The 9,405-nt window shown below is 29.1% G+C and overlaps 1 pseudogene; it reads left to right on the top strand.

Annotated features, from left to right (window-relative positions):
• LOC139901926 (umecyanin-like) lies at window positions 1-932 on the top strand (annotated as a pseudogene).
• The last annotated feature ends 8,473 nt before the right edge of the window (window positions 933-9,405 follow it).

The following is a 9,405-nucleotide window of genomic DNA, read 5'->3' as shown; positions in this document are numbered from 1 at the left end:
CCTAAAATTTTAACACTGAAAAAAAATGGCTGGACTAAAATCAACAATGGTTGTGTTCATGCTCATCATGGTTGCATCTTTCCAACTACAATCCACTTTGGCACAAACTAGTAAGTCATTTATTGGTTTATTTGACATCCTTTTGTATCTTTGGAAACAGTCTCATATATATATATATATATATATATATATATATATATATATATATATATATATATATATATATATATATAATGTACAAGTTGTATTTTTTTAACTAATGAGTTTATTGTTCCCTTATTTATATAGTTTAACGTCATTTTACCAAATTTACAGGCACGTCGTAGGAGACGCATTGGGCTGGACTATTCCACCCAATGGAGAAGCCACATATACCACATGGACTTCCCAACAAACCTTCCGCGTTGGCGATACTCTCTTTTTAACTTCACCACTGGATTACACAACGTTGCAGAAATTTCAGAAGCCGCTTATGCCCCATGTACAACAACCAACACCCTAACACTTAACCCTACCGGGCCTGCTACCATCACCTTGACCCGGTCTGGCCCACACTACTTTATATGTACCGTTGTGAGTCATTGTCAAATTGGTCAAAAGTTAACTGTCAATGTTTCGCCTGCTACTGGCACTACTCCGGGATCAACACCACTATCTCCACCATCTACCATCGCTAATCCTCCATCCACATTTGAGCAATCTCCTACCGGTAGCCCTGTTGTTCCACGCTCACCAAGTGCATCTTCGGCTTTGATCGCTATGGTACCCGTCACATTCTTGGTTATCGCTTTGACTTCCTTTTACTAATTTGTTATTATTGAAGGGAGTTTTTGCTTTTTTTCAATGGGGTATTTAGTGAATTTGTGATTCTTTTTTCATTGTTGTAAGTATTATATATGTTATTTGGTTTTGTTTGTGACTTTTTATGTACGATGAATAAATATTACATTTTTCTTTTCTGAGTAACTTTGCAAAAGTGTTTTTTATATAAAAAGTGGAATGTCATTTTTAAAAATTTAGTGACGGACATAACAATCTTTTGTGTACGGATTTAGGTCCAGAACATGGTTACAAAAAAGGTGCCTCGAGCCCAAATGCATAAGCACATTAAACTTGTCAACATAAAGGTGGATACGTAATGCACGTCTTAAACTAAATATCCATATTTATATTTGGTTTTTTTTTTTTTTATTACAACTGTTGTTATAGTTGTTGATACGCTTACAAGTGTTATATATAGTGGTTAATTACTATTTTTAAAATGTTTGTTATTTAAATTTACAATATTTTTAAGTTATTAACGACATTTTTAAAAGTTGTTGTTTGAAAATTCTTTATATTAATTATAATAACAATTAAATTAACTAAAACTTTAGCTTCTAAATTTGACATAAAGAAATACCCACCAACAACACAAAAACCCGAGACAATTCGCAATTCAATCGTACCATTGAAGGTTGAAATTTTTAGTTTGAGAGCTAGATTGAATCGCCTTCCAGTCATGAATGAACTTGACAAACACGGAATAGACCTTGACTCGATATTATGTCCCATTTGCACTAACGAAGTAGAAACCGTCGACCACATGCTAACTAACTGCAATTTTGTTGAAGTAGTTTGTTAAAAACTTTATCGTTGGTGGGGTCTGACAACCCATATTTCTTTATCCATTGACGAGAGTTTATTGGATGTCGCCAACTCTACATTAACTACTTCAGGTATAAAGTTATGGAATGCTTGTAAATGGATTTGTGACTACATCGTATGGAAACATAGAAATCTTAAAGTCTTTCGCAACAAAGAATGAGATTCTTCCTCCATCCTATTCGAAATCTAGTTATGCAGTTACAAATGGATATCTAAACAAGCAAAAAAAGTCATGTTTGGCATGGTCACAATAGCTAATACCCCCAATCTCATATTGCATTGCCACAAGTAGGACTGGTGTTGGTTAATTGCGCAACAACTACTCTTCGGCTTCATATTTGTGGTCAATAATGTTTCCTCTCCCCTGCTGTTTCACATTTACTGTTTTTCGATTTGTACGGCAAATGTTGAGATTGTATCTCGATGCAAAATCGGTTGGGTGTTCGGCTACTTTGTTGATACTTGATCAACACTGTATCCACTCTTCATTCTACTTGCTTTTATGCAAGTCTACGCTTCGGGCTATGACCAGAAATATCAAAAAAAAAAAAAAAAAAAAAAAAAAAAAAAAAAACTTCTACTAGATAATAAAATAGACACTGAAGGAGTAATACTTACAACATGTGTATAGCAAAAGTTGTATAAATATCTTAGGAAGTTTTATTAGGTTTGTCATTTAACGTATATATTGTTGTATATTGCAATTATATTAACTTTATAGATACTATCATTAAATTTTATAACATTAGATACACCTTAAAGACAACTTTAGACCGGTTGTATCGCACCCTATTCAACCCCGTTGGTGCCGACGTGGATTGCCGAAAACGCCAACTCGTGGCCGTTGAAGCGACCCGTCCTAATCCATAAGGACGAATACAATAACATATAATTACATCGCGAGGTACTTGACCTCTATATGATACATTTTACAAACATTGCATTCGTTTTTAAAAGACAAACTTTCATTTACATCGAAAGTTGACGGCATGCATATCATTTCATAATATATCCAACTATAATTGACTTAATAATAATCTTGATGAATTCAACGACTCGAATGCAACATCTTTTGAAATATGTCATGAATGACTCCAAGTAATATCTCTAGAATGAGCAAATGTACAACGGAATATTTCTTTCATACCTGAGAATAAACATGCTTTAAAGTGTCAACCAAAAGGTTGATGAGTTCATTAGTTTATCATAAACGATCATTTTCATCATTTTAATAGACCACAAGATTTTCATTTCTCATAAATACACATCTCATATCAGGCATTTCGCAAACTGCATAGAGATAAAAATCATTCATATGGATTGAACACCTTGTAACCGACATTAACAAGATGCATATAAGAATATCCCCTATCATTCCGGGAAATCCTTCGGACATGATATAAAACAACATCGAAGTACTAAAGCATCCGGTACTTTGGATGGGGTTCGTCGGGCCCATAGATCTATCTTTAGGATTCGCGTCAATTAGTAGATCGGTTTACTAATTCTTAGGTTACCAAGCAAAAAGGGGCATATTCGGCTTCGATCATTCAACCATATAATGTAGTTTCGATTACTTGTGTCTATTTCGTAAAACATTTATAAAAATTGCGCATGTATTCTCAGCCCAAAGATGTAAAGGGTAAAAAGGCAAATGAAACTCACTCTACTGTATTTTGTAGTAAAAATACATATGACGACACTGAGCAATGCAGGGTTGGCCTCGGATTCACGAACCTATATTATTTGTATTTTCATTAATACATATAATCGTAATCGAATGAATATATATAAATTTATTAGTTACACCATTTTTATATTAATAACATATATTTTAAATTTGTATATACATTCGAAATGATTAATATTTTTATAGTTATATTAATATATATGTATAATTTGTTTAGTGTTATATTAAAAATACTTAAGTTGTCATATGTGAATATTTCTAAAATAATTTGTTAATATAGTTAACATATATACTTATAATCTTAATGATATTTTTAAAACCTTTATTTTTATATTCATAATTCTTTTAGTAATAATGGTATTGATAATACTAATAATTATATAACTTTTTGTTTTAATGATAACCTTAAATAAATTATTAGTAATTAGTAATAATAATAATAATAATAGCACTGATAATGATAATCCTAATAATAATAAACAAAATGATTATATTAAGATAGTACTTATAACAATAATAATGATAATAATTATATTACAAGTTTTAGATATGTTACTAATACTAATAGAAATGATACTAATACTAATATTAATGAAAAACAATACTTTTATCATTTTCATAATGATATTAATAATATTAGTTGTTATCATAATAATAAATAATAATTTTTATGCTAATACTTGTATTTGTAATGATAATAATAGTTATATTACTAATAATAACAATATTGATAATTATATTAACGATGATATTAACAATAATAATACTAGTAACAATAATAATAATGATACTAATAACAATAACAATAACAATAATAATACTAGTAATAATAATAATACTAATAATAATAATAATAATAATAATAATAATAATAATAATAATAATAATAATAATAATAATAATAATAATACTAATAATTATCAATGATAATAAATAAAAGTATGCTACCTTTCCAAATAAGCTTTTTAAAAAAAACATAACCGCCACCGCCCGGGCTCGAACCCTGGGCCTCCCGCTAACCAACTCAACACCCTAACCAGTTAGTCCAGTCCATTTTTCCGTTTTAATACCACTTCCAAAATCATTTATCCAGTAATAATCTGTTTCATCATCTCCTTCCTTAAATTCTCAAACGACTACATCAATAATCAAGGATCGTAACAGCAACTAGAAAAACGGGTTTTTAATTTATTAAACGGAATATAAGTAAATTATTGTGGTTGTTATTGATTATCAAAGAACAATATATATATATATATATATATATATATATATATATATATATATATATATATATATATATATATATATATATATATATATATATATATATAAGAGTGCTCCCTGCTGCCGACGCTGTTTGAAGAGAAGGGAAAAAAAGAAAAAAAAACAATGGTTTCACTTTTGAGAATGTATTTGACATAGATTATAAAACGAGATGTATTGAAAATCAATCCCTAAAACTATTAGAATCGTTAATTTCAACACAAACAACTTATAAATCATCAATTTGATCTTTGAACAAAGTTTGACTTTTTTTAATCCAAAATTTTGACTCAAGAATTCATCTTTGATATTTCGAATTGAGACCTGTAATTTTGTAGACAGAATCACCATCTGATTTAAAACCTTTTTGCATTTTTAGATTTGATAACTGATTCGAAATTGAATTAAGAGGAAAAATATTTAAGCGTACAGAAAGAAAAAAAAAAGGAACAAAAAAATTAGCTGTAATCTTCAACTCAGTTTAGACTTCCTTTAATTCAGTTTGCAGTGGTACAAATCGTTATCTGAACGTTTGTAAATAATAGAGATTGATTGCTCTAGTTCCTGTATTATTATTGGGAGTCGACAGAGGATCACAGGCATATAGTAACACCAAATAATAGAGCAGATATATATGATATTATTTAATAACTTGTACGAATCTATTTTTATATATAAAGTTATATCCGTAAATCTTATATATATATATATACATATATATATATATATATATATATATATATATATATATATACATATATATATATATATACATATATATATACATATATATACATATATATATATATATATATATATATACATATATATATATATATATTAATATTTATGTAATAGTATTTATACCTTACAATTTAATCTTATTACTTAATTACTTAATAAATATATCAATAATAATGTCTCTCATAATATTATAGATAATAAAATTTCTTTAATAATATCTTAGTAATAATAGTATTATTATTAATGATAATAATAATAATAACTATAAACTTTATAATCATAATATTAATAATAATACTGATTATAATAATACTAATATTATTGTTGATAGTAATAATAATACTATAGTAATTTACATATTCCAAACTTCATATCTATAATATATATCTTATAATAGTACAAATAATAATATTAATATTAACATAAATAATAATGAAAGTAATAATAATAATACTGATATAATACTATATCTAAACTTGTAATTATATTTAATTTATTAATGTTACATACGCCAATTATTTTATATATTATAATATACATACAACATTAATTTTGTATAGATTCATATATGTATCGATATTCATTTTAAAAGTAACTTAATTATTATGTGTATTATTTTACGTATTCAAATCTAATGTTAAATTTTTATATTTTATAATTTTAGATTATATATATATATATATATATATATATATATATATATATATATATATATATATATATATATATATATATATACATACATACATACATATTTATTTGCAAACTATGGTTCGTGAATCGTCGGAGATGGTCAAAGTCAAATGCATTCATGAAAATAGTTCAAACATTATGAGACTCAGTTTAATAGACTTTGCTTATCGTGTCGAAATCATATAAGATTAAGTTTAAATTTGGTCGGAAATTCCTGGATCATCATAGCCGTATCCCGACGTTGGCAACCGGCATTTTGCCGGTGTTGGTGAGACTCCAACGGAGCTTCCAATGGACGTTTTGTCCACGTGGATGGTTTTGGTTGGCCACAAAAAATATATCCGTTGCATTCTTGATGAGGGGGACCGTTGGAATAAAAAAAAATTAATTATTTTTACTATTATATGTATCCCCATTTTACTCAACAAAAATACACACAATTTACTTCAAACACTCCCAATTTCATCTTTATTTACAAAGAAATGGCTAACACTCCAAACAATTCACAAAACGCAAATGTTGATGATCTCGATGCACCACTTTCAAGTACCCGTCCGTTATCAAATCTTTTGGCGTTCGGGACTTTTAATAGTCCCGGGTTAAAACGACCTCTTCAAACACCAAGTCCACAACAATTGTTATCCATCACTAGAAATTTATTTGGGTTCAACCAACCACAACAAATCGTGCCGCCGTTAACTCATGAACAACAACAACAATGGGCATTTTTACAACACCAACAAATGATGCAAAATCAACAAATGTTTCAAAACCAATCACAGCAATTGTTCCAAAGCCAAGTACAACAATTGTTCCAAAACCAACCACAACTAAATTTTCAAACCCAACAAGCAACTTCTCAAACCCAATCGCAAGAATCCCAAAAAGTGCAAGAACCTCGGGCTATTCGCAAACACGAAAAAAAGAAAAAAGGTATATAACTTATTGTTTATATTTATTATTTTATACCTACTGTTAAGGTATATATTTATATATTTATTATATATTTATATATTATTATATATATTTATTATTTATATATTTATTATATATATACCTACTGTTAAATTATATTATATTATATTATATATATATATATATATATATATATATATATATATATATATATATATATATATATATTGTTTATATTTATTATACCTATTGTTAATATATATAACCATTCAGCCTTGCCTGAGTGGCCATCGAGTTGCCCAATGAAGCACACCACCCGGGTTCAATTTCTGGCTATGCCAAATTGTTTAAAAAGGGAGTGTGACTAGAGGGTGCACATAATGCGCAATTCATCCGGTACCAGGTCTCGCGCTCGGGGGGCTTGATTACCCGAGGTTTTACCTTCTATGGGGGAGCCAATGTGCTCGTTCATAGGAGGGTTTCCTCGCTTCGAAAAAAAATGTATATATCTAGTATTTATTATATATATAATTTATTATATATTATATATGTTAATGTAATATGTTAAATATTTATAAGGAAAGCGGGAGAAGAACCAAGTAAAAAGAACGCGAGAGGATGGTCGCAAAAAGAGCTTGTGTGGTTAGCGGAATGTTTTTGTGATACTTCGGAAAATCCTATTGTTGGGAGATCACAAAAGCGACAAAGTTTTTGGGGCACGAAAATGAAGAAGTTTAATAATAACGAGTTTGGATGGGTACGAAACGAAGATCCGTTATCTTCAAAGTGGCGAGATTTAAACAAGTCATGTACGGAGTTTTTGCAATTTTATAAGGATATTAAAGATAATTGGCGTAGTGGAGCAAATGATGAAGATGTTTACAAATCTGCGGTGCAATCTTATTTTAATACATACGGGAAGACTTTTGGTAACAAGGATGCATTTTTTTTTTCTTGATACAACATTCGAAGTGGATCGTACCAAATGATCCAACTGCTAGAGCTCAGCATCAAGATGATTATCACGTGGATACTATGGGTGTTAGTGGAACTCAAAGAGACCCGATAAGCCTCAGACAAGACTTTGATGAGGCCGAGTTGTTTGGGGACGTTTCGATGCAACGTCCAATGGGACGTGATAGAGCAAAGAAAGCCCAAAAACAGTCGGCTTCGTCGGACGCAGGAGCGTCAACTCGTGGTAAAAGTTCGAGTACATCGAGGACGGAAGAGTTTATGGACCAATGGGGTATTGTGGCAAAAGAAAAGACAAGTACGATCGACAGTTTCAAGCAGTTTTGCACTATGCAAATCGCGCTCACACAAATTGATATGTTGGGGAGATCATCGGCTCAAATGGAAGAACCTGAGACATGATACGTCTTCAAAATCTCAAAAAATTAGTTCGTAAACAGATGAAAGACAATTTGAACATCGACGCTAACCCGAATGCCTAGATTCACGTTATGTTATTTCATCTTTTTATATTAAGTATTTAATTTATGTATTTTTTTAATTTTGGATTTTTAATTATGTACTTTAATTTATTTAATGTTATTGATTTTATGTCTTTTTAATTTTATAACAAATATTTATTTTTATTTTTAATAATAAAAATAAAATAAAACAAATAAATAAAACAGAAAAATACAAAATTAAATGCCACATCAGCATTCCACTAACACAACACCAACTCACAACACCAACTCACAACACCACCACTACTCCACTCAACAACACAACACGTCATAGTCATTCAAAAAGTGCAAAAAGTGCACAACACGAACCCACAACACGAACTACCACTACAAATGGTCTTACAGTAAGGGTGATGATATTTCCAAGTATATTTTTGATACATCTACTAAGATTTACTAAACCGCCCTTAATGATATGCTATACAAATCTCTTGTTACAACTTGTTGAAGGGGCATTATTAGAAAGTAGTCATAAATAAGAGTGGATTTATCAATTTTAATTTTGGAAATATCATCACCCTTATAGTAATTCAATTTATGTTAACTTTACAGTAACTTTATGGTTTATAGGTAAATCATATCAAATTATATATCAACTTTATAGTATATTTACGATTGTTGAATTATACTAGTGAAATGACCCGTGGAACTACGGGTTTGTTTAAACGAAACAGTTTAATGATAGGTATTAAGTGATTGTAAATGCTAAAGTTATTTAGTTTAATGATCCGTAGAACTACATAGTTCGACTAAGAAACTTGTCAGCTGAACATTTCATCAAACACCTAAAATGCATATTTAACAATCCACATACAATCATAAGAGATAATATTGGTTGTCATTATATTTTAAAAGTGTAAATTAAAATATAAATGTAGAGTTTGTTCCTTTTGCCTAACTTTATACCTTCTCGTACTAAATTCAAAATAACTAATTAAAATTATTTAAAATTATTTAATTTAAATAACAAAAATA

Source organism: Rutidosis leptorrhynchoides, chromosome 3, assembly GCF_046630445.1.
Source record: "Rutidosis leptorrhynchoides isolate AG116_Rl617_1_P2 chromosome 3, CSIRO_AGI_Rlap_v1, whole genome shotgun sequence".
Lineage (NCBI taxonomy): Eukaryota > Viridiplantae > Streptophyta > Magnoliopsida > Asterales > Asteraceae > Rutidosis > Rutidosis leptorrhynchoides.
Note: the sequence above shows the minus strand (reverse complement) of the source record. Positions and strands in the feature narration are given on the sequence as shown.